At 32.1% G+C, this 23892-nt stretch overlaps 1 protein-coding gene across 1 annotated transcript in view; it reads left to right on the forward strand.

Moving 5' to 3' along the window:
- The first annotated feature begins 669 nt into the window (after positions 1-669).
- Nlg3 (Neuroligin 3) overlaps positions 670-23892 on the forward strand; it is a 113824-nt gene continuing 90601 nt past the window's right edge. Inside the window, exon 1 of the mRNA XM_090120106.1 lies at positions 670-741. The gene's annotated coding sequence lies outside the window, so the exon portion shown is untranslated. The remainder of the gene's footprint in view (positions 742-23892) is intronic.

Raw genomic sequence — 23892 nt, forward strand, 5'->3', positions numbered from 1 at the left:
CATTTTTCTTTTTGTCATTGCGTACTAAGACTCCTGTAGAACCGCCATCCTGTTACAAATGACGCGAAATTTTGTGGGTCACATTAGTATGTAGGTACAATATAGATGTGTGTGAGTTTAAAATAATTGTAGAGCTGATGTCCATAACACGACAATTATTGCTTAGACTTTAATAAAAATAAATTAAATAGTGGAATGAGTCGTTGAAATAGAAGAATATACACTGTTACCCATTCGTTTACAATACCAATAAGTAATTACGTAAATCTTTACCAGCAGTCATTAAAGATCAAACCGAACAAAAACTATGATATCATCTGTACAAAAACATAAAAGTGACCCAAATCCTATACGTTTCATTCGATCAAGTACACTCAACGAAAAAATGAGACACGAGACGTCCAACTTCAGGGCGCTACAGAATTAACAGCGATTTATTGTCGACATTCGGCTGAACGGCTAACGAGCGTCGTGACGTTTCGCTGATCGTCGGCTAACTTCGTGCGGTTCGAGGCACGGCTAGGCATGCGCAGAACGCGCCTGCCGTCAAATGCTCACAGTGCGTTCGAGAGGCTGGGTGTACCCCGTCGGCCGCGCCCGGCACCGCGTTCTCAAATATCGAATTACGGATGTTTAAATCGAATAAGTGCTAGTGGTGTGTGTGGTGACTGGTGTGCAATGGATGCGTTTATGTGTGTATGTTTCGTTTTTCCATGTGACTGTACTTGGACTAGCGTAATGGTAAGTAGCTGGTTGGTACAATCGAAATGAGATTATTTAATGTGTAAATGCATCTCTTATTTACTATGTTAGTAAGGTATATATTATAATCTAACTATATGTGTATATAATATACTATGTATGTAGTATTATGTTACGTATGTTTCATTGGTTAGGAAGTATAGCGAACTACATTTCGCCAGCTAAATTCAATAGTAACGGAGGTAAAATTATTCGCAGATCGAGTTGATACTATCTTTGGCATAGATTTCAGTTTTAGAATAACATTTGTGACCTATAAAATGTTAAGTTGGGATCCATTAATGCAGCCTAGAGATTATTTAAGTGTGCTATTGAAAGGGCTAATAATAATTTTAAATACATAGGTAATATTTTAAGTTATCGAGATAGATGTTGCAAATTATTCTTCGATACCGGAATATTTTACAAAATTACCTATCATTTGATGTTTTTTTTAATTTTTTTTAGGTTAACGCTTTAATTTAGAGCTTACACTTCCAACGTGAACTTTGAACATGAATATTTTTTAAGGACATGAAATCACAATTTAGCTACATTATTCTATATAATAAATGGTTCCAATCAGCAGCAAATAATTTTATTATTGTAATAAAAACATTTCAGCGTTGGCTCTACAATAGATTGAGTATGGATGACCTTTTTTTGATATAATTCATCGAATATTTCACAGACGTTTGTGGTTTTCAAATGAGGTGTGAAAAAAAACGTCGTAGCCGATATATGGCTGTGTATGGGTTTTTATATTTAACTGAAGTAGCAAAACTTTACAAAATAGATGTCGATGTAGAGTCGTTTCAGTTTTTATTAAAAAAATATATACTTAAATAATATATGTATTAATAGAAGTAGTTTGATCAAATAAGTTGGACATGAATTTACTTGATATTTCAGTTCAAGCTTATCACGCTAACACGTTAGAGATTGTGAAAGTACTCCTCTTAAACCCTTGAAGTGTTGAGCCTTTAAAAATCAGAAATAAATATTTAGTTATGAATATTAGGTATTGCTGTAATAGTCCTACTAAAACTGATGAAGTGTAGTCTATTAATACCACATGCATTACTTTTCAAATAGTAAATCAATCTTTCGTAGCTTCTGCTACGAAAAGACGATGCTAAGAACTACTTACACTCTTTTAAAATAGGTTTATAGAACACTTTAGTTCTGAAATCACGATTTACTACTGTCTCTTTGTAGATACGCTATCAAAGTTATAAAAAATGCTTTATTTATTATTTCACTAGCTTTCCGCCCGCGGCTTCGCCCGCTCAGTCAAAGAAAAACCCGCATAGTTCCCGTTCCCGTGGGATTTCCGGGATTGCGTCATTTTCCCGGGATAAAAAGTAGCCTATGTCCTTTCTCGGGTGTCAAAATATCTCCATACCAAATTTCATGAAAATTGGTTCAGTAGTTTAGGCGTGATTGAGTAACAGACAGACAGACAGAGTTACTTTCGCTTTTATAATATTAGTATGGATTCTGTTATTGACATCCGGAGTGACAGCCTTTTTTGGCGCACGAAAGACACACAATGTTAAATGTATTTTCTAATATAGGTATTTGAATATTTTGTGTGCAATACTAAATGGTTTTTCTTTTTATTTATGCGTTATAGCTAGACTTATATAGACAAAACAAACTTAAACTCAACTTATTCGTGTGTGTAAATAAATGGATTTTTCTTTCCATTTCTGTGACTGGTCGGTTGGCTTAGTTGGTAGTGACCCTGCCTTCCAAGCCAGAGTTCGTGGGTTTGATTCCCACTCAGGGCAAATATTTGTGTGATGAACATAGATGTTTGCTCTGTTTCTGGGTGTTAATTATTTATACAAGTATTTATTTATAATTGTATATGTATGTTTATCAGCCATCTGGTTTCTATAACACTAGCGAAAAGTTTAGTATGGGATCAGATCGTGCCGTGTGTGAAAATTGTCCTGAAATATTTATTTCTACGTAATTCCAGGAAATATACGAACGAAACTCGAACCAAATCAGTTGTTGGTGTGCAATAAAGATCCATCTTAGCAGCCATTCGGATACATTACTAAAATACGATAACCTTTGATGTATTGCTTTGGGTCTGAACGTTTCCTGGTGTTCATTTTGGAATTTATGGAATTTCTCAATCCTGGGATGTGAAATTATGTTCATGGTTTGCTGTGAATCATGGTGAAATTAGGGTTTTGTGTAGGAATTAGATGTATCATGCAAATTTGCTCTATAACTCACGCAAAGCTCTTAGCAAAATTTTTTTTTTCACATTTTACAAAATTTTTCGTCGATAGTTCTCATAGTTGTAACGTTGTACAGTCTTTTATTTTTCTCAATGAACTTATAATACAGAAATAAAATTAATATAATATGAAAAGGTATATACAAATCTATTCATCTATTTAGTATGCTCTCTTTCTATGTCTTATCTTATTTTACCATTTTCAATATTAATATGACAACTTAACCTTTTTAAGAATAAGTCTCTTTAATTGTAAAATGAAAATGTTTAAGGTAAGTAAGAAGGAGAGCAAAAATACCGTTTTATAATAAACCCGTTAATATGGGAAAGAGGAAAGATCGAAACAGTCGTAAAATTATGTAGAATGTTTAATTAAAATTTAAGAATTTAATATAAGATTTGAAACATTATTTCGATTCTAAAATATTGCCTAGCAACACTTAATATTTTGTACATTAACTTTCTAGCTTTAGCCCTAAATCCTTTTCAATGTTGCCAAATATTTTATAGAAAACGTTTTTCTGGAACGATTTCTTAAATAAAAAGATTGTAAACGTTGCTATAAAGAAAGAAAATTTTGTACTGGAATCTGGGAGCCTGTTTGTGACATCGTTCAGTTTTGATGTAGGAAGAAAGAAATGTTTATTTATAATAATGTAACGACTAAATCGTATTTCATAATTCTTAATATTTTAACATCGAAAGTAATTCCATCTGTTTTGTCGATTTTATGCAAAAAACACGAAATCTATTTTGATGAGATTTGCTATAGGGATAGACTTAAAATAGTAGTCCTATGTAGTTAACCAAATTAACTCCATAGGACACACTATTTTAATTTTAGTAACAAAAGCCAATTACAAGTTAGTGAAGGGTGTAGAATTAATATAAGTATTGTCTGTCTCATGATGACGTAAAATTAACGAAGCAAAGCCAAGAACTCAAAGCTAGTTATTTTATAAATAAAAGACATATTAATTAGTTTTATTACCTTAGCTGGTTTGAACTAAATAGAAACCTCACTTGTCATTATAGTGTCTGACTCAAAGTCTGATTCAGACGATTCAGAGAAATTCAATTAGATGCCTTGTGTTTGATTTAACCTATTATACTTCGAAATTTAATGGTATAAACGGTTTAAAATGCAATCTATTCTGTTTGTCTGTACACTTGTAATTGATTTGATATAGAATAGAAGTAAAATTGGGATTAATATTGACTCTAATGGGTTTGAATTGATAATTTTGAAGTGAAACTTATTCAGTCGCGTTGAGAGTAAAATTTAAAAGTCATGGCTATACCGTCACGTCTTTTAGTAAGGTATCAATTTTGGTATCCTTGAATCTTTCCAAAGAAGTTTCACTTCTGACGCGTTTAATCGGCACACACGCCCCTTTTTTTTGATTAATACTTTATGACTTCTATGAGTCATTTTATATTTTGATTGTCTTTTTATCTGCCCAATGATTTTGCAAAATGAATTGCACATTTTAATTTTTTATGATTTTTACGATATCTATAGATCGCTCAATCAGCTTTTTTATAAATCCGCCATTTTAAATTGTCTATTTCAGAGTTAGAGCCTAAGCTCTAACTAGGTACTAATACCTAGTGGTGTATGTGAACTGGTACAAAATTTAATTTTAAATTACAGGTAGAGAACAAATGTATAATGAAATAGGTCAAAAACTCACCGTGCGTAATTAATACTCATTGAAATAATTTGATTTAAATCATACATTTAACGGTTAAATAATTTATCACTTCACAAATAATAATATATAATGTCTCTTCTCTAATATTATCATAAGTTTAACCTAGAAAGTTGAATTCTTAAATTAAATTTTTCCTAACCTTATGAATTATTAATGTATATCTGTGAAGCTTATGAATATTAAAGCTTTTCCTAGAAATATTTCAAAAGTTGCGAAGACATCTCTGTATTACTTAGCTACGGGGTTCGCTTAGCGCCCACATTACGCGTAGCAGTTATGCTACGTTCGTAGCGCACGTAGCAATGTTTATTCGCCGTTTATAATATTATACTCGTAAGAAAGGTGTCGTTGTTACCACCAAAGGAAAACTTTTATCAAGTACTAGCTTACCGCCCGCGGCTTCGCCCGCTTAGTCTAAGACCTAATAAATTATATACGAAAACCTTCCTCTTGAATCACTCAATCTATTAAAAAAAAACCGCATCAAAATCCGTTACGTAGTTTTAAAGATTTAAGCATACAAAGGGACATAGGGAAATAGGGACGGAGAAAGCGACTTTGTTTTGCTACTATGTAGTGAAGTGATTATAGAGTTTTAATATGTTTTTATTTTACATTATTTCTTGTTCAGTCAATATACAATTTCCGCTGGAAAAAGTGTCAGTTCTCCGCGATAATCCAAGTTTGAATAAGAAAGATTTAATGAAATACGTACTAAAACTGAACACATTTATTAAAACAACAATAAACCAAAGTGTAATAAAACACAAACCACTGTAGTAATTATAAATATACACCACAATTGGGGTTACTAAAAATAAAACTGCCGCGCCTAAAAAACCTTCGTGTGCCAATTTCCATGGGTTTTAGGGGTCATATGAAAGTTATCCATATTTGTGTGTCAAGCTTACGACCTGGATAAATAACCATTAGCTCTTTGTATAATCATTGTTATACTTTGTACTACAGAATTATACTACAATCAATCAAATTACAAGGTAACTTTTTTGTGTAAAAAGTGGTTACGATGTTTTTCAATCAATGCACGATGATGATGATATTAAAGGGTGATGAATTAATAAAAAGATTAATTTTGGAATAAATTGAACTATAAATTTTATTTATTTTATGAAAATATTTAACACAGTAGAATACAACAACTTTTGAAGAATAATAGATCAGTTGCTTAATATTCAAGTACCGACTAATCTTGATATAAGAAGCTCCATTTTGTGTTTCTATAAATTTTTATTCGCAATCGTAATCGAATATGAAACTAAGGTGTGCTTATTTGCATTGGCGTATACAGGAAATTTGTATCCATACGAAGGCAGGCGCCTTGTGAATTATAAAAACTACATGCGAAGTTCTTAGCTTCGTGACCTCATCGAAAGAGCAATTTTAAATGCTCTAGATTTTATACATCCTTTATTTTGTGTACTGAAAAAGAAGTCTGTTTGAAATTGTGTGATAAGGATGCATTAAAAAAACTATTATAAACTCTTACAATTCTTATCCTTAGTATGGAATATTTCTACTTCGGAATATTTAAAAAGAGGAAGTATTCAATAATTGAATAAAATAATTTGAATATTACGAAAATGCTTATTCTAATTTATAACAATTTAATAAATGTTGGCGAAAATTTGTAAAGGTTATATAGTGTTACTAAATGGTAAATTAATAAAAAAAAAAAAAAAAATAATGTTACTATAGAAAATTAATTACTTATACGTAGAAACCTTATACGCACCGGTATAAGGTAAGTTAAGGAACAAGCTAATTTTACAGATTCTGATTATAAAAAGATATTAAAAAATGCATCTTTTAAATTACTTTTTACAAATATTATCTGTATTTGATTTAATGTTTTCTTTACCTTGATACCAACTACAAGCTTTAGAAGCCATTTTACATAAATACTTTGTGTATATGCGTGCATTCGTCCACGCCTAATATTATATTTTGTTTGTATTCTTTACCTACTACAAGCATAGCCATTTAAAAATATTTGTAGGTATATGCATTATGCTTTCATCCACACCCATGCTCTGAAACTGACCCTTAACTGTTAATCTATAAACCAAACGAACTCAACAAAAGTCGATACCAATAGAAAATGGTGGCTTGCGTTTCCGGTAATCCCAGTGGATGCGGGCCTCATTATTTAACGAAGGCCTTAAATATATAGTGATATGTATGGAATGTCGATCGGCGTTTCGGCGATGCTGTTTAGATATTTAAATGGTCAGAGATGGTGAAATGTTAAGGTTTGGGGACGTTTTAAGATTACGTATGTTAAGTGTGTACTATAAATTGGTTGTGTTTTATTAAAACTGAATTTAGGAATATTGTAAAATTAGTTTTAGCAATCTTCTTTTGTAAATGTGATAGTGTAATTATTGTTTGTCTTTCTTTCATGTAACAAAGCATCTATATGATATGTTTTATTTCTGAAGATAGTTGGTAGGAAGATAGGACGCTAGGGAGTGACATAATATACTAATTTATATCACTGTGAAACGTATGATTTGCATGGAAATTTTGGCGTGCTGAAAACTAGTGTATTAATAAAGTTGTTATAAAATTATTATTAAGCAAAAATTTAGCAGAGATATTACTTACTTACCAATGCCTACTCTCCTACTTCCCAGCTCTTCTTTGCTTTTTGGCTATCTGGAAGAAATCGCTCATGAGCGATAAGACCGCCTACTGAACATAAACCTCTTGTGCTAATTTTTATTGTCTTTCTGTCAACTTAATCTGTGTGTAGAATAAAGTGTTTTATTATTATTATTATTTAACAGTTGCACTATGATCTGTAGCTAACAATAATCTTCCTCTTAACTAATCTTATTCATTATCAATGTAATTGAATTCCAAACGAAGTCAGTATAAACCAATACCAAGACAGCCATTAGAGCTAAGTGTGTTCTACAATTCGGTGACGTCACTTAAATTCGAGGCCGGCTAAAAGGTTACGGTGTATCTTCAAGAGATATATAAGTATATAGATCATTTTAAAAGGTGTTTTAATTTGGAGAATGGTTCGGGATAATGTGGTCTAGTTAAGTGAGTCTAAGTAAAGGGCACAAATTTTCATAAAAAATCGGCGAAGTATACCTTTTCAACATGTATAGGAATGACATTCACGAAGGCTTGAAAATGTAGGTATTACAAAATTGTTTTTCCTTAAATTATAGTTAAAGAAAAAGGGTGTCTATATCATCGTCTCTCTACTGAATATGTCTCATTTATAACATACTAGTGGTTCGCCCCGGCTTCGCCCGTGGTATCTACATGTTTAAACTATCCTATCTCTCAAGTTGGATCGAACTGCACATGGTGTGCGAATTTTATTAGAATCGCTTAAGTGGTTTAGGAGTCCATTGAGGACAAACATTGTGACACGAGATTTATATATATTAAGAATTATAAATGGCTTCATAGCTAGTGTTAGTTAATTTAATTCCACGTTTTGGTATAGAATTTAGTTGCAGCAATATATTTTCTACTTTAGATAGGAGCTCTATTTAAATTTTTAATATATTCGTGTTCCCATATGTAGATGCGAATTTTGAACATAATGTAACAAAAATCATATTCTACGTAATGAAATCAAACACGAATTGTCTGAAAGTTTCAAAAGGAAATCTTCATCGTTGTTTACATTTGTTTGTATGTTTGTCTTTGTTAGAAAGTAACATTATTACGTGCGACTTCATAATGAGGTCACGTCGAAAGCAATTGTCAAGTTAAGTATTAATTAGATACAATATTATATATAGGTACATAATATATTACATATGATTTGTTAATATATAAGATCATGATTGCGGAATAGATCAATGGACAATGTTATGAAATAGAATACATAAAATATAATTCCAAACGTTGTTTGGATAATGTTTAAAAATCCCTACTAATTTTATAAATGCGAAAGTAACTCTGTCTGTCTGTCTGTTACGCTTTCCCGCTTAAACCTCTCTACCAATTTTGATGAAATTTGGCACACACAATCTTTAGACCCTGAGAAAGGACATAAGCTACCTTTTATTGCGAAAAAACACCACGCGGGCGAAGCTGCGGGCGAAAGCTAGTAATCCATATTTATGAATACTTTGTCTAAGTAAATAGTAATGAAAAATATCATTTATAACCAACCCATGTATTCAATATAAAAACATTCATCTCTTTACAATTTTTACTGCAATACTCGTATAATTAACTTTGTAAACCCCTTTTTATTAAAACAAATAGTCTAAAGTCACTTACATTTCCATACGACACACGTAATTAAGTCAATAAACAAAACCAAAAAACAAATTATACTGAACATAATTAAACTCAACAGAAAAGAGCGAAATACGCGAATAGAGACACACTTGTATTCCGAAGAAAATCCTTTGAAAGGCTCGAATGTGAGCGCTTCTCAGTGAATATATTTGAAACAGAATGTACTAGAACATGCAAATTGCATAACTTCTTTCTTAAACGTTGAACGTGCATATAAATAATGAAACTAGATCACATTTAAAGTGGAAACATTTTTAACTTTATTTATTTATTTTATTTTAAAAACTACACTTTTTTTCTTGCATAAAAGAAACGAAAAATAATACAAGAATGATGTAAGTAACATAATTGCCAGCCTTACCACTAAACAGAGATCTCTGCCAGGCAACCATTGAGAGAAGGTAGAAAGCGAAATATGTCTTATGAAAGCTTTTAAATTTTTTTGATTGAGCTGATGAAATGAGAAAAAAAGAAAGTTTAGTAAGTAATGCTTACTAATTTTATTTATAAGTAACCTGGGGCACATCTTTTAATATTAATAAACTACCAGTGTTTTAATGATAATTTACTCAGTTTAGACATTCGACAGTACAAACAAACAGAAAGACAGACGTAATAATAATTTCTTTGTCAACGATTTTCTACACTTTCATTATTATTATTGCTTTGTGAATTGTAGCGAACAGTTTAATTATAAATTTAATCAGTATTGTTTTGACGTTACAAACAGACATTTCAATTTTATATATTAGTATAGATGAAAATCCTTTAACACCGTTCCCAGGTGTTGTATGGTTTCTGTTACACCTGGGATTTTGAATGAAAATGTCAGCTTAAATAGTATTATTATATTCATGGTAAGGTATTTAATATTTGTATTTATTTTTGTAAATAATACATTTAAATGTATATAGTATGATTCAATTAATGGTAAAGTATTTAATGTAACTATATTTTTGTAAGTAATATAATATTTATAATACTATATTACTTACATAATTTATAGACCGCCTCCTTGGTACAGTGGTTGACGCGTGAGCGTAGAACTGAGGGTTTCTGGGTTCGATTCCCGTCGGAGACGAAGAAAAAAAAATGTCTCGGTCTGGTAGGACACAGAAGGCTGATCACCTACTTGTCCCTAAAGGAAATGGATCAGTAAAACAGATGTATTCATAATGCATCTGTCCCTTACCCCACTAGGGGACACGGGACTTCACTTTTTTTTACATAATTTACATAGATCTCTACATAAATACAAGGTGGGTCGTCTTATCTTATGTATTCTATAGATAACTTTACAAGAAGAAGCAATTATTTACATTCATTCATAAATTATTTAGTTCGATAACGATTTAATAAATATTATATTGTCTAGTTTGTCTTCTCTAGTTTGTGTTATTCAATAAACTCTACATTTATAGCTTAAAAACAGCGAATTGCAATTTAAATCAATAATGAATAAACCCATTACAATAACCAGTTGATCTTTTTCTTCCATCCAATTGTGCATGTAATTTTATTCAACTGTTAGCACGTTTCAGAAACAACGGAATAGAAGTCAATAAAATTATACTATACTAGCTGTGCCCCGCAGTTTTACCCGCATAGCTCCGCTCCTATTGGTCTTAGCGTGATGATATACAGCCTATAACCTTCCTCGATAAATGGGATATCTAACACCGTAATAATTTTTCAAATTGGATCTGTAGTTCCTGAGATTAGCGCGTTCAAACAAACAAACTCTTCAGCTTTATAATCTTATATATAAAATTCTCGTGTCACAATGTTAGTCTGCATACTCCTCCGAAACGGGTGGACCGATTCTCATGAAATTTTCTGTGCATATCGGGTAAGTCTGAGAATCGGCCCACATCTATTTTTCATATGTACCACGGGCGAAGCCGGGGCGGACCGCTAGTATTAGTATAGATTATTTGCGTAGAAATTGTCTCAATCAAGTAGGCATAAGAGGCTTTCATTGGCCTACAATCCTTATTCTTAGCTAAGCGTTCGCATTGAGTGTATTAAATTTGCTTTCTAAATATGTATGGATGAATATATTTATTGTATTTACATAATGTAGCTTCCAATTATACGATCTGTATGGAAATTTATCACAAATATATATTCGGTGTATACTTTACGTTCGTATTGTTACTTTTTGGTGGAACTGTAGGTATCTTAAGAAGTTTTTAATATGCATATATAAAGAGTTCGAGTTTCAAGTTCAGAGGTCATCAGGTATAAAGGACAATCAAATGAAATACCACTTAATTCGTATATATTTTATTACTTAGTTGAAATAATATGCGTAAATATATAATAAAGGATCCCCTATGTATTATTTAATTGAAGACTAGCTTTTCGCCCGCAGCTTCACCCGCGTAGTCAAAGGAAAATTGTATAGTTCCCGTTTCCGTGTGTTGGGATAAAAACTTATGAGTTATTCAAAGTTAACTCTATAATATGTGTTCCCAATTTCATGAAAATCGGTTCAGCAGTTTTTGCGTGAAGGAATAACACATTTCCGTGTGTTTTTTGGGATAAAAACTTATGTGTTACAAAGTTAACTCTATATGTGTTCCCAATTTCATGAAAATCAGCAGTTTTTGCGTAAAGTGACAAACAAACATACAAACTTTCGCTTTTATAATATTAAACTTAAATAGATAACAAGATCATCTCATTATAATATTAACAATTATGTTAACAATAATAACCTAAATAGATAACAAGTCCCTCTCAATTGTTAACCGCATATCCAACATTGGGCTTACAACACCAATATGATCAATACAACATAACGCCTCAATAACACAGAATTTACATAATTAAATCTTCCGCGAAATCACAGTTAATTGTCGGTAATAATGTGCGAAGCGTGAAAATTAAATTCGCCTTTGAAGGGAAATTAGCCGGTGTTTGATGTCTTTTTGCTTGAAGATTGCAGCGCCATCTGTGAATTAAAATAGATTAAAATTTAGTTAATATACAAAAAAAATGAAATTTATAATCAGAAATATGTATAAACTATGTATTATAGCAATTTTATTAAATACTAGGTACTCGGTGATAGAAACATAATTTATTTCTTTGACATTTATAGGCACAGTATTTTGTTCTTCTTTCTACTGGTAAAAGAATAGAGTAATGTAGTTTTTATGTAGCATTACAATGAATAGAAAAGATCTTCCTTGTAACAAATTACATCGATGCTATTTTCATTCTATTGCTTGCTTGTAATCTATACTAATATTATAAAGAGGAAAGATTTGTGAGGAAAAATGTTGTATATATTATGTATGTATGGTTTTCACGCATAAACTACTGGACCGATTTCAAAAATTCATTCACCATTAGAAAGCTGCATCTTCACTGAGCAACATAGGCTATATTGCATTTTCAAAAAAAAATAGAGATCCTTACCAAAAATGCAATAATGTAACCCAAGGTGTAAAAAAATCCTTAATGAAAATTCTGTCATCGCGTGCGCTGCGGAATCTATTCCTTGAAGTACGAGGATGGTTCTTATGAAAAAAAACGTAAACATGTAGGTACCACGGGCGAAGCCGGGGCGGACCGCTAGTAAAATATGAAATAATCAAAATCCTAAACCATGTTTAAACAAAACAATAAGAAAGAAAACTCAATCCAATCTTGACTACACTCAAATATGTTCAAAAAATAATATCATATACCAAAACAACGAGTGGTCCCGAACAAACAGGTTCCCGACATCTCCCTTTATATTCAATTTGTTTGTAATGTAAGTATGTTTTTTAATCTTAAATAATTTATTTGCAAATAACTTTATTGTTTGTGGGCATGATTTGGGAAATATGTTTGGAGAGGACACTTCAAAAAGAAAATTTGTCGTATTATTTTTAAACAATGGAACCGGAATTGTTTATTTATGGTGGAGGTTTAGCCTTTTTGGATATAAGAACAAATGAATAGACATAAAAATATGGTTTGCTATATTTTCGCCCGTTGTTTTGCCCGCATAGTCAAAGGAAAACCCGCATAGTGCCCGTTCCTGTTAGATTTTCGAGATATAAACTATCCTCAGTGTTAATCCAAGCTGCCATCTATGTGTGTGCTAAATTTCACGAATATCGGTGTAGCTGCAGTACTTGCGTGATGGAGCAACAAACAAGCATAATATAAATTTCTTTTTTATAATATTAGTAGGTTTATAATGCATCGGTCTTGTTTTTTGTAGGTTAACTTAAACATTATAACTTAAACAACACAAGAGAAATTCTTTGAATTCATTTAATGAAAAACAAGTTAATTTTTTCCATATAAAACGATCATCTTAATCTTAATACTATTATAAAGGCGAAAGTTTGTATGGATGTATGGATGTATGGATGTTTGTTACTCTTTCACGTAAAAACTACTGAACCGATTACAATGAAATTTAACACACATATAGAGGGTAACTTGGATTAACACATAGGATAAGTTTTATCCCGGAAATCCCACGGGAACGGGAACTATGCGGGTTTTCCTTTGAAAACGCGGGCGAAGCCGCGGGCGGAAATCTAGTCGTATTATAAAGAACACTTTTATACATCTTCTCTACATTACGTCACACACAAGCATACTCTTTCCCGCAGTCGGTTAAGCCAAACACTAACAATTAGTCATCAGTGTAACCTTAACAGCGAAGGGGTAAGCATTATAAATGATCCCTATAAGCGTGACAGTGTAAAAGCCTACAAAATGGCTGCAAAGATTATCGATTCGCTTACCGGTAAAGGTTCATCGAAATAAGGTTAGAATATATTTATGATAAAGGTATTTTAAAGCAATTTGTTGGTATACGTTCGATCTGCATTCTGCATCGTAGGTTTGAACGGTTGAATGTATTTTGACATGCTTCTTCAAAATGTAGGCAATCGTTCGTTCTTATTGTATTACTAGCTGCTCCGCGCGGTTTCATCCCCGTGGCTCCTCTCCTGTTGATCGTAGCGTGATAATGTATAGCCTATAGCCTTCCTCGATAAATGAGCTATCGAACACCGAAAGAATTTTTCAAATCGGACCAGTGGTTCCCGAGATTAGTGCGTTCAAACAAACAAACAAACTCTTCAGCTTTATAATATTAGTATAGATTCCTGTTCAAATTAATATTGTTAATATCATAATAACAGCCTTTTGCACATTTCAGAGAAATAACAATTTAGATACAAATTATATATTTCAATTAGCTCCATGCTGTAATTACGTACTAATCTTATATAATTAACATGGTATAAAATTACATTAACCAATCTGCTATATTTTGGCACCAAGATATACAATGTTATATTCAATTAGTCTCAATCAATATCAATTTATTGGGTATCTTATGTATTAAATAATAAGTTCTAGAATCGCGTAGAAGCTATCTGCCAATATTCTACGCACATACATTTTACTATCGAGGAGAAAATCAATCACAATATACGCTAAATTGGATATATTACCACCATATATATACAGATTGGATTAGTCCAGCTCATAAAACATTCGGAATGAATATGAAATTGAAAGGAATATAGGCTTGGAGCTTTGGTTTTGATAAGATTTTGGGATTATATAGGGTAAAGTTTGTAATAATTGGATATTGAATTATTTAGTATTTCATTTTGAACAAGACATTAAATGATTACGTCGACAGTGACGACGTTATAAGTAGCAATAGTTGCTGAAAATGAGCGTAGACTAAATCTTTTACTTCGCGATCTTTCCTAGGAACTGTCTCAATATTATTAAGCTCATTAGAATTACATACAATAACAATTTCTTGTTTCTATCTGCAAATTTGTATTATGTAGTTATATTTTATTGTTTCTGTAGATATGTAAAACCTTTCTGCATTAAATATTTACTTAAACTTTCTAATACTATCGAAATACACAGATATCTGAAAAAGTTAAATCATGCCATAAGCTGACCTCCATTTGGTCCACAAAGAAACTTAATAACTACTACTTCATTATGGCACAAAAAGTACGAAAGACTTGCGCTCTCGGCCCCGTTGAAAACAAAACATAAATAATGACGTCATCACTTGAATAGGCTCGTGTGTTGAGTAATTCTTTCTTCGAGGGCTATCTTTGTTTTATTGTGTTAAATTGCTGTGTTTTTATCGTGTGTATTGTCAAAATTGTAGGTCAAATTTATTCCCAAATTTTATATCATTATGTAATAAATCATAAAGTTTGAAGTTTTATTAATTGAATTTAATATATAAGGATTAATTCGTTTTCAGTTTTTAAAAATAACATCCGTCTTATATAAAATATATTATTTAAATAAATCTGTTTCACTGATCGATTTTCTTTAGGGACAAGTAGGTGATCAGCCTTCTGTGTCCTGCCAGACCGAGACATTTTTTTTTTCGTCTCCACCGGGAATCGAACCCAGGACCCCTCGGTTCTACGCTCAAGCCCCAACCACTGTACCAAGGAGGCGGTCGAGAATTAATTCAAGTATACATTTATAATATAATTTGAATGCGAACAAGACTTACAGAGTATATATTTATAGAGAGTATTAATTTTAGCGTGACGACATACAATAACATTGCATTACCACTACTTTAAATATTATGATAACCTAGTATTTATACGTCAACGTAACAGCGTAATTCATAAACACATGTCAACTATACAAAGTTCTTTGAAGTGCAAAGTATAGGAGTAAAATAACCATCAATTAATATCAAATCAATAACAGAGTAGCGGATATGACCCCAAGCCACGACAGACCCTTTAATTAGACTTGAATGGAAACGAATTAACGATCTTATAATGGCTTTTTAAACCGGAGTCTTTTATTTGACGCATTTTGATTACAGAAATAGCATCGTGTCTTTGAAAGCAATTAGCTTAAATTCGTACTTAACCTAGGATTATGATTGTAAGTTTATTCAGGTTACAGTATTACATTAGCTAATTTTAATACTAATATATACTAGCTTTCCGCCCGCCGCTTCGCCCGCTGCATAAAACCTAATTAATTTAATCTACTGAAACCTTCCTCTTGAATCACCCTATTGAAAAAACCGGTTCTAAATCCGTTGCGTAGTTTTAAAGATTTAAGCATACATAGAGGGACATAGGGACAGAGAAAGCGACTTTGTTTTATACTATGTAGTGATATACAATTTTATATGATTTGCAAAGGCCTTTCTCCTATCCTGTTAACAATAAGTAATGTTTTTACAAAATCTAACTTTATTTATTCTTAAATCTATAACAGTTTACTTATGCTCCTAATTTATTTATATAAATAAGAGAAAATATATTACCAAAAAGCTTCGAATGGCAAATAATTTGTCCTAGAAATGAATACATTTAATATTCATAATTTATTCATACAGTAGCTGAGTCTTCGTTGATTTCAGTGATAGTTGTAATATTTTTGCGTTGAATGATAAAATAAATGAAAAAAATTACTGGAAAAAAGACGTGTGGCACTCGGGGGCTGCCGCGGTAAAGCTATTGCGTAGCATGCCTTCAAGCCACACCTCCGCGCCCGTCGGTGTAGGGAGCGTGAGGTTTTTCGTTACCCAATTTCTGGATTCGGTCCCCGCGCTCAAGGCCCACGATAGAAGCTATGCAATGGCTTAAAAATATCCAAATTACGACATAATGATGTAACTAGATTATAATAACCCATTGACCACCGAGCGGCCCGATCGGGCCGCGACACAATAGATTTTCTATTGTGTCTGTGATTCCGGGACTGAGGGAATAATATACATTACATTTATATTTTGGTTGGATTAAAACACGTTAAAGTCATTTTGTCGTACTACATACCATACTAGTATGATATATTTATAAGAATGACTATAAAATATTTTAATTTACTTATTACAAAACGCAACATAGTATAAAACCACAGACTAATAATAATATACTACGGATAAAACAATGTAGCAGTCGCTGTCAGTCCGGCACTATTTATGCTTTTGTCTTTTAAAGTACGCAACAGATTTTGATGAGGTTTTTTTTTTAAGATAGAGTGGTTCTTGAGGAAGGTTTAAGTATATAATTTTACAAGTTTTCTACAAAACGGGTGGAGCCAAATACGAAATACACTATCTAATATAAAAGGAAAAGAAATAATCTATGAACCACCAGATCTTTTCACCCTTCATGTAAACATACTATTTGACATCAAATAATTCCTGCCACATGCCTACTTCTTATTCATACAGCCATATACGTTCCTATTGAATACCCGTTGACATAAAATATATGTAACAAATATCAGCATATGAAAACGGAAGGATTGCCCCGGGCTGTAACCTAACCCTTCGTCATTTGTACCGCTTCAAGGTATACCTGATGTTTATGAAACATGATTGGTTAAAAACCTTTAGAATGTATTGAAAAGAGAGTATGTTATTTTAAGATTTCTTGTAGCTTTAAAATAAAGAATTCGGATGGTTGGACGAATGTTTTTGAGACAATCCATATTAAGGCATAATTGTATTGGAACAATAATTTGACCCAAAAACAACTATATTATTTGGCTTAGGTATGTTTGGTATCATGTAGGTATCATGTCACAGATAATTGAGACAAACTGTACTATACAATAAAAATAAATCGCCAAATTAGTTGTGAAGCATATCTCGAGAATGGCTCGACCAATTCGGCATTTTTTTTATCGTTTTTGTTAGGGTTCCGTAGCCAAAATGGCAAAAACGGAACCCTTATAGTTTCGTCATGTCCGTCTGTCCGTCTGTCCGTCTGTCCGTCTGTCACAGCCGATTTACTCGGAAACTATAAGTACTACAGTGATGAAATTTGATGGGAATATGTGTTGTATGAACCGCTACAAAAATATGACACTAAATAGTAAAAAAAAGAATTGGGGGTGGGGCCCCCCATACATGTAACTGAGGGATGAAATTTTTTTTTTCGATGTACATACCCGTGTGGGGTATCAATGGAAAGGTCTTTTAAAATGATATAAAGTTTTCTAAAAAACATTTTTCTTAAAGTGAACGGTTTTTGAGATATCAGCTCTCAAAGTCGTAAAAAGTATGTCCCCCCCCCTCTATTTTTATAACTACGGGGTATAAAATTCTAAAAAAAATAGAGGTGATGCATGCTAATTAACTCTTTCAACGATTTTTGGTTTGATCAAAGTATCTCTTATAGTTTTTGAGATAGGTTGATTTAACTGTAATTTATTATATTTGCTGCTACGGAACCCTTTGTGCGCGAGCCCGACTCGCACTTGGCCGGTTTTTTTTATTAAGGCACTAGGAAAGTTTTTATGGAGAGAAAACAAGAAATAGGGGCAGTAGGGCAGAACAACGTCTACTGGCCCACTGGGGCAAGTAATAAAAACAAAAATCCTGAACCTGAGTACGTGTTACTCGTCCTAGTGTAAAGATTGACCCTATAAATCCTAATCTGTTGAGACATTTCGTGTGGTGGAATTAAGAGCCATTTGCTGTAAATCGTAGGTATGTACTCGAATTAAGTGGTACTTAAATAAACAGTATCTTATATAGGGCTTTACTATCTATACTAATATTATAAAGCTGAAGAGTTTGTTTGTTTGAACGCACTAATCTCGGGAACTACTTGTCCGATTTGAAAAATTATTTCGGTGTTAGATAGCCCATTTATCGAGGAAGGTTATAGGCTATAATATATCATCACGCTACGACCAACAGGAGTGGAGCCACGGGGGTGAAACCGCGCGTAGCAGCTAGTTCATTATAATTATGATTTACAATAATACAATACAATCTAAGAAATACAATTGTTTACAATTTAACTTCTAGCTTCTGTTCATTTAAAGCTTATGTGCATGTAAATTCACGAATTATGAAAATATATTTCCAAATATCTTAAATACGATGTCAGTGTCTTTATCAGCTGTGCAAATTATTCTAAGGGTCATCCTATCCAGAAAACCTAAATTAAGACGCGTGTATATTTTTTGTATTGATATCTTTGAAACTTTTCTAGTGCGAAAAATATTGTGTGCTGAATATTGTTTTTTTTTTTAATATTGACGTAAGGGAATTCAACACTATTAGAATGTATGTCATGATCAAAATTCTATTCATTCATATCTGAGAAACGTCAGATACATTCTCCCAGTTAAAACATACTGTTTACATCTCGATTACTCGACACATAATCGAGTCCGCGACTGCAGTTCGCTTCGATAATGGTCGATTGATTGAATTCCTTTGAGCTATTCCTGTCAAAGGTTTGAGCTACAGGCTACATTGGCTACAATTTGGTAAATTTTCGTGTGTTGAGTACGGGTATGTGTATCTAGGCATAATATGTTGGAAAATACGAAGTTTGTAGTGAGCGATAAATTTCATTTAATTGAAGACCTAAATGATTACGAATGAGTTGCGCACATACATAGACTTTAAAATAATATAAACATTACAAAATTTATTTGTAGATATTACTGATCTGATGTTGGACATAATATTATTAATTATTATTTTTTCAGTATATTATGTTAATTTTCATGCTATGGTAAATATATTGTACAAACTAGCGGTCCGCCCCGGCTTCGCCCGTGGTACATATTTCGCAATAAAAGGTAGCCTATGTTCTTTCTCAGGGTCTAAAGATTGTCTGTGCCAAATTTCATCAAAATCGGTCCAGCAGTTTATGCGTGAAAACCTTACATACATAATTACAAATTCCTCTTTATAATATTAGTATAGATATGAAACACAAAGTTAATTATTTTGATTGATGTTTTAACCATGTGTAAAACAAATACAATTATATTATTATGAAAAAGAACTTCCATGGAAATTATCATATTTGCTCATTCGGTTGATAACCACATCAAATTATGTCGAGACATATTTCATTTTTAATTAAATTGCTTCTCGTTACAATATTTAAATGATATTGAATATTACTGTTTTATTTGATAGCTGAATAATTATGTTATGTTTTACCCTCCTTATTTTGTTATATAAAATTTATAAAACTTAAATTATAACTTATGTAAAAACATTGCATTGAGTTTGAAATGCTTATACTTATAGCAGTTAGTTATGAGTAGAATTCTTGAAAGTTTTACTATGTTAATAAAAAGTATAACCTACATAAGTACATATCCTAGTAAAAAATAAACACCAGCTGTGCCCCGTGGTTTCACCCGCATTGCTCCGCTCCCGTTGGTCTTAGCGTGATAATATAGCCTAAGCCCTAAGGCTTCCTCGATAAAGGGGCTATCTAACGCCGAAAGAATTTTTCAAATCGGACTAGTAGTTTCTGAGATTAGCGCGTTCAAACAAATAAACAAACTCAGCTTAATAATATTAGTATAAATTAATATAGTAGAATTTTTTAATAAAGAGTAAACAATAAAATATATGCCATCTTTATATCTATATCTTCTTCTTCTTATAATATAAAAATGAATCCCAAAATGTGTTGGTAAGCGCATAACTTGAGAACGGCTGAACCGATTTCGTTAATTCTTTTTTTATTATATTCCTTGAGTACGAGGATGGTTCTTACATAGAGAAAACGTAAATATGTACCACGGGCGAAGCCGGGGCGGACTGCTAGTTATATAATATATATTTAAATATAATATTAATAGGGATAATCCAAAAAAAAAAACATAAAACATATACTATTTATATAATACTTTATTCTATGTTCATTGACTAGTTATGCACGCTACTTCGCTTGAGAGAGCATATGCCTAATGGAGCGTGGTGCAGGTATTCTGAGCTAGACTAAGACTACTCAATCTGTTCTGTTATATTACTAGATATTGACCTGGTTTTACTTGAGATTATAGTATGCATTATATGTAGAAAGGCTTTTAATTGTTTTTATTATATTTAAAATTTGTTTTTGAAAGAGTAACATAGAGACAAAATAATATTATGTTAAATCTATTGGAAAATAATTAAACGACATATTTGACGACTTTTATTTAGTAATGTAGTCGTTATATAATTTATATCTCATATTATAAGGTTATTAAAATTGAAATAATTTAAACAGCCTTTCTGATTCTTAATTATACCAAAATTAGTACCTACATAAACATATAATTAGTGAACAAAAATACCGTTCATTATATTTTTCATAATAATTAATGACCGTAGATTTTATTTTCTTACAACAGATTTAGCGCTCGCAAGCACGGTCTAGATACTAAGATTAAAAAATAAACCCTTCAGGAAGCCGAAGTTTAAAGAAATTATTAAAAATACCATTCTCGTTTACAGGTTAGCAATTTATTTTCTGCATAATTCAAATAATATGAACAAGAAATAAATTCTTCATAATGTTAGTCGTTAATTTTTTATTATGTTTGTTGTTAAATTATTTAAACGAGCAATTCTTGTATAAAATGGCTCTAATTATTTTCATGAAATTCATTATTCAGGGAGTTTCAGGGGATCGCCCGATATATCGATATATATGCATACTAGCGGTCCGCCCTGGCTTCGTCTGTGTAAATAAAAAGTGGCCTATGTCCTTTCTCGGGTATCAAAATATCTCTATACCAAATTTCATGCAAATTGGTTCAGTAGTTAAGGCGTGATTGAGAAACAGACAGACAGACAGAGTTACTTTCGCATTTATAATATTACTAGCTTTCCGCCCGCGGCTTCGCCCGCGTTTTCAAAGAAAAACCCGTTCCCGTAGGATTTCCGGGATAAAACCTATCCTATGTCCTTTCTCGAGTATCAAAATATCTCTATACCAAATTTCATGCAAATTGGTTCTGTAGTTAAGGCGTGATTGAGTAACAGACAGACAGACAGAGTTACTTTCGTATTTATAATATTAGTATGGATAGTATGGATGTGCTATTTATTAAATAGGTTTGAAGTTGGTGCCGAACATTAAGGGGGGGCATAAAGCAAAATAACCAATCTTCTATTAGATGATACGTGTAACATTCAAGACCAAATCTAAAAAATAAAATATATATCAAACTAGATGATATGTTCAACGATTCTGTTTAATCAAAAACATATAATATTAAAATTGACTCGATAAAAAAAAATCACCAAGTTAGCTCTAATTTTCACACTTTTACGTTTTCTACTTGACATGGTAACACTTATTATGATTTTTTTTTCATAAACAATTATATTAAAACATTTGCAAGATATTTGTCGGAGCATTTTGTGTTGAGCACTTTTAGTTTTGGTTTTATCTGCGATAAACCACTTTTATCGTGACAAAACCAAACGTTTATCTCGAGAAAAAAAGAGCGCCAAAAGTGGTTTATCGCAGATAAAACCAAAACTAAAAGTAATTACACAAAATGCTCTGACAAATATCTTGCAAATGTTTTAATATAATAATTGTTTATGAAAAAAAAAATCATAATAAGTATTACCATGTCAAGTAGAAAACGTAAAAGTGTGAAAATTAGAGCTAACTTGGTGATTTTTTTTTATCGAGTAAATTTTAATATTTTATGTTTTTGATTAAACAGAATCGTTGAACATATCATCTAGTTTGATATATATTTTATTTTTTAGATTTGGTCTTGAATATTACACGTATCATCTAATAGAAGATTGGTTATTTTGCTTTATGCCCCCCCTTAAGCACTTAGTATTAAGCCCGTGCACCGACATCAAACCTTTTTAATAAATAGCACATAATATAAATAATATGTAGTAAGTAATAATGTCAAATCTTTTTTATTTCTTACTTTTCCGTTTTTGAAGTCGGTTGTTTTTAACGCAGTTATTTTTATTAGCGAATATTAAGCTTTCCGTGCGATTAGAGCTTTTTATGAAAATTAACTATTAAGCTCTCCGTGTGATTAGAGCTTCTTGTGAAAATTAAGCTCTCCGTGCGATAAGAGCCTTTAATGAAAATTAATCTCTGCGTGCGATTAGACATTTTTGTGAAAATTAAGCTCTCCGTGCGATTAGAGCTTTTTGTGAAAATTAAGCTCTCCGTGTGATTAGTTTTTTGTGAAAATTAAGCTGTCCGTGCGATTAGAGCTTTTTGTGAAAATTAAGCATTCCGTGCGATTAGAGCTTTTTGCGAAAATTAAGCTCTCCGTGCGATAAGAGCTTTTTGTGAAAATTAAGCTTTCCGTGCGATTAAAGCTTTTTGTGAAAATTAAGCTCTCCGTGCGATGAGTTTTTTGTGAAAATTAAGCTCTCCGTGCGATTAGAGCTTTTTTGTGAAAATTAAGCTCTCTTTGCGATTAGAGCTTTTTTGTGAAAATTTAGCTTTCCGTGCGAATAGAGCTTTTTGTGAAAATTAAGCTCTCCGTGCGATTAGAGCTTTTTGTGAAAATTAAGCTCTCCATGCGATTAGAGCTTTTTGTGAAAATTAAGCTCTCCATGCGATTAGAGCTTTTTGTGAAAATTAAGCTCTCCATGCGTTTAGAGCTTTTTGTGAAAATTAAGCTCTCCGTGCGATTTGAGCTTTTTATGAAAATTAAGCTTTCCGTGCGATTAATTTTTGTGAAAATTAAGCTCTCCGTGCGATGAGAGCTTTTGGTGAAAATAAAGCTCTCCCTGCGATGAGTTTTTTGTGAAAATTAAGCTCTCCGTGCGATTAGAGCTTTTTGTGAAAATTAAGCTCTCCGTGCGATAAGAGCTTTTTGTGAAAATTAAGCTCTCCATGCGATTAGAGCTTTTTGTGAAAATTAAGCTCTCCATGGGATTAGAGCTCTTTGTGAAAATTAAGCTCTCCGTGCGATTAGAGCTTTTTGTGAAAATTAAGCTTTCCGTGCGATATGAGCTTTTTGTGAAAATTAAGCTCTCTATATCTTTTTGTGAAAATTAAGCTCTCCGTGCGATTAGAGCTTTTTGTGAAAATTAAGCTCCGTGCGATTAGAGCCTTTAATGAAAATTAAGCTCTCCATGCGATTAGT

This window comes from Colias eurytheme, chromosome 3 (genome assembly GCF_061535395.1).
Source record: "Colias eurytheme isolate Ceu_HAF_F1 chromosome 3, ilColEury1 Martin Lab GWU primary, whole genome shotgun sequence".
NCBI lineage: Eukaryota > Metazoa > Arthropoda > Insecta > Lepidoptera > Pieridae > Colias > Colias eurytheme.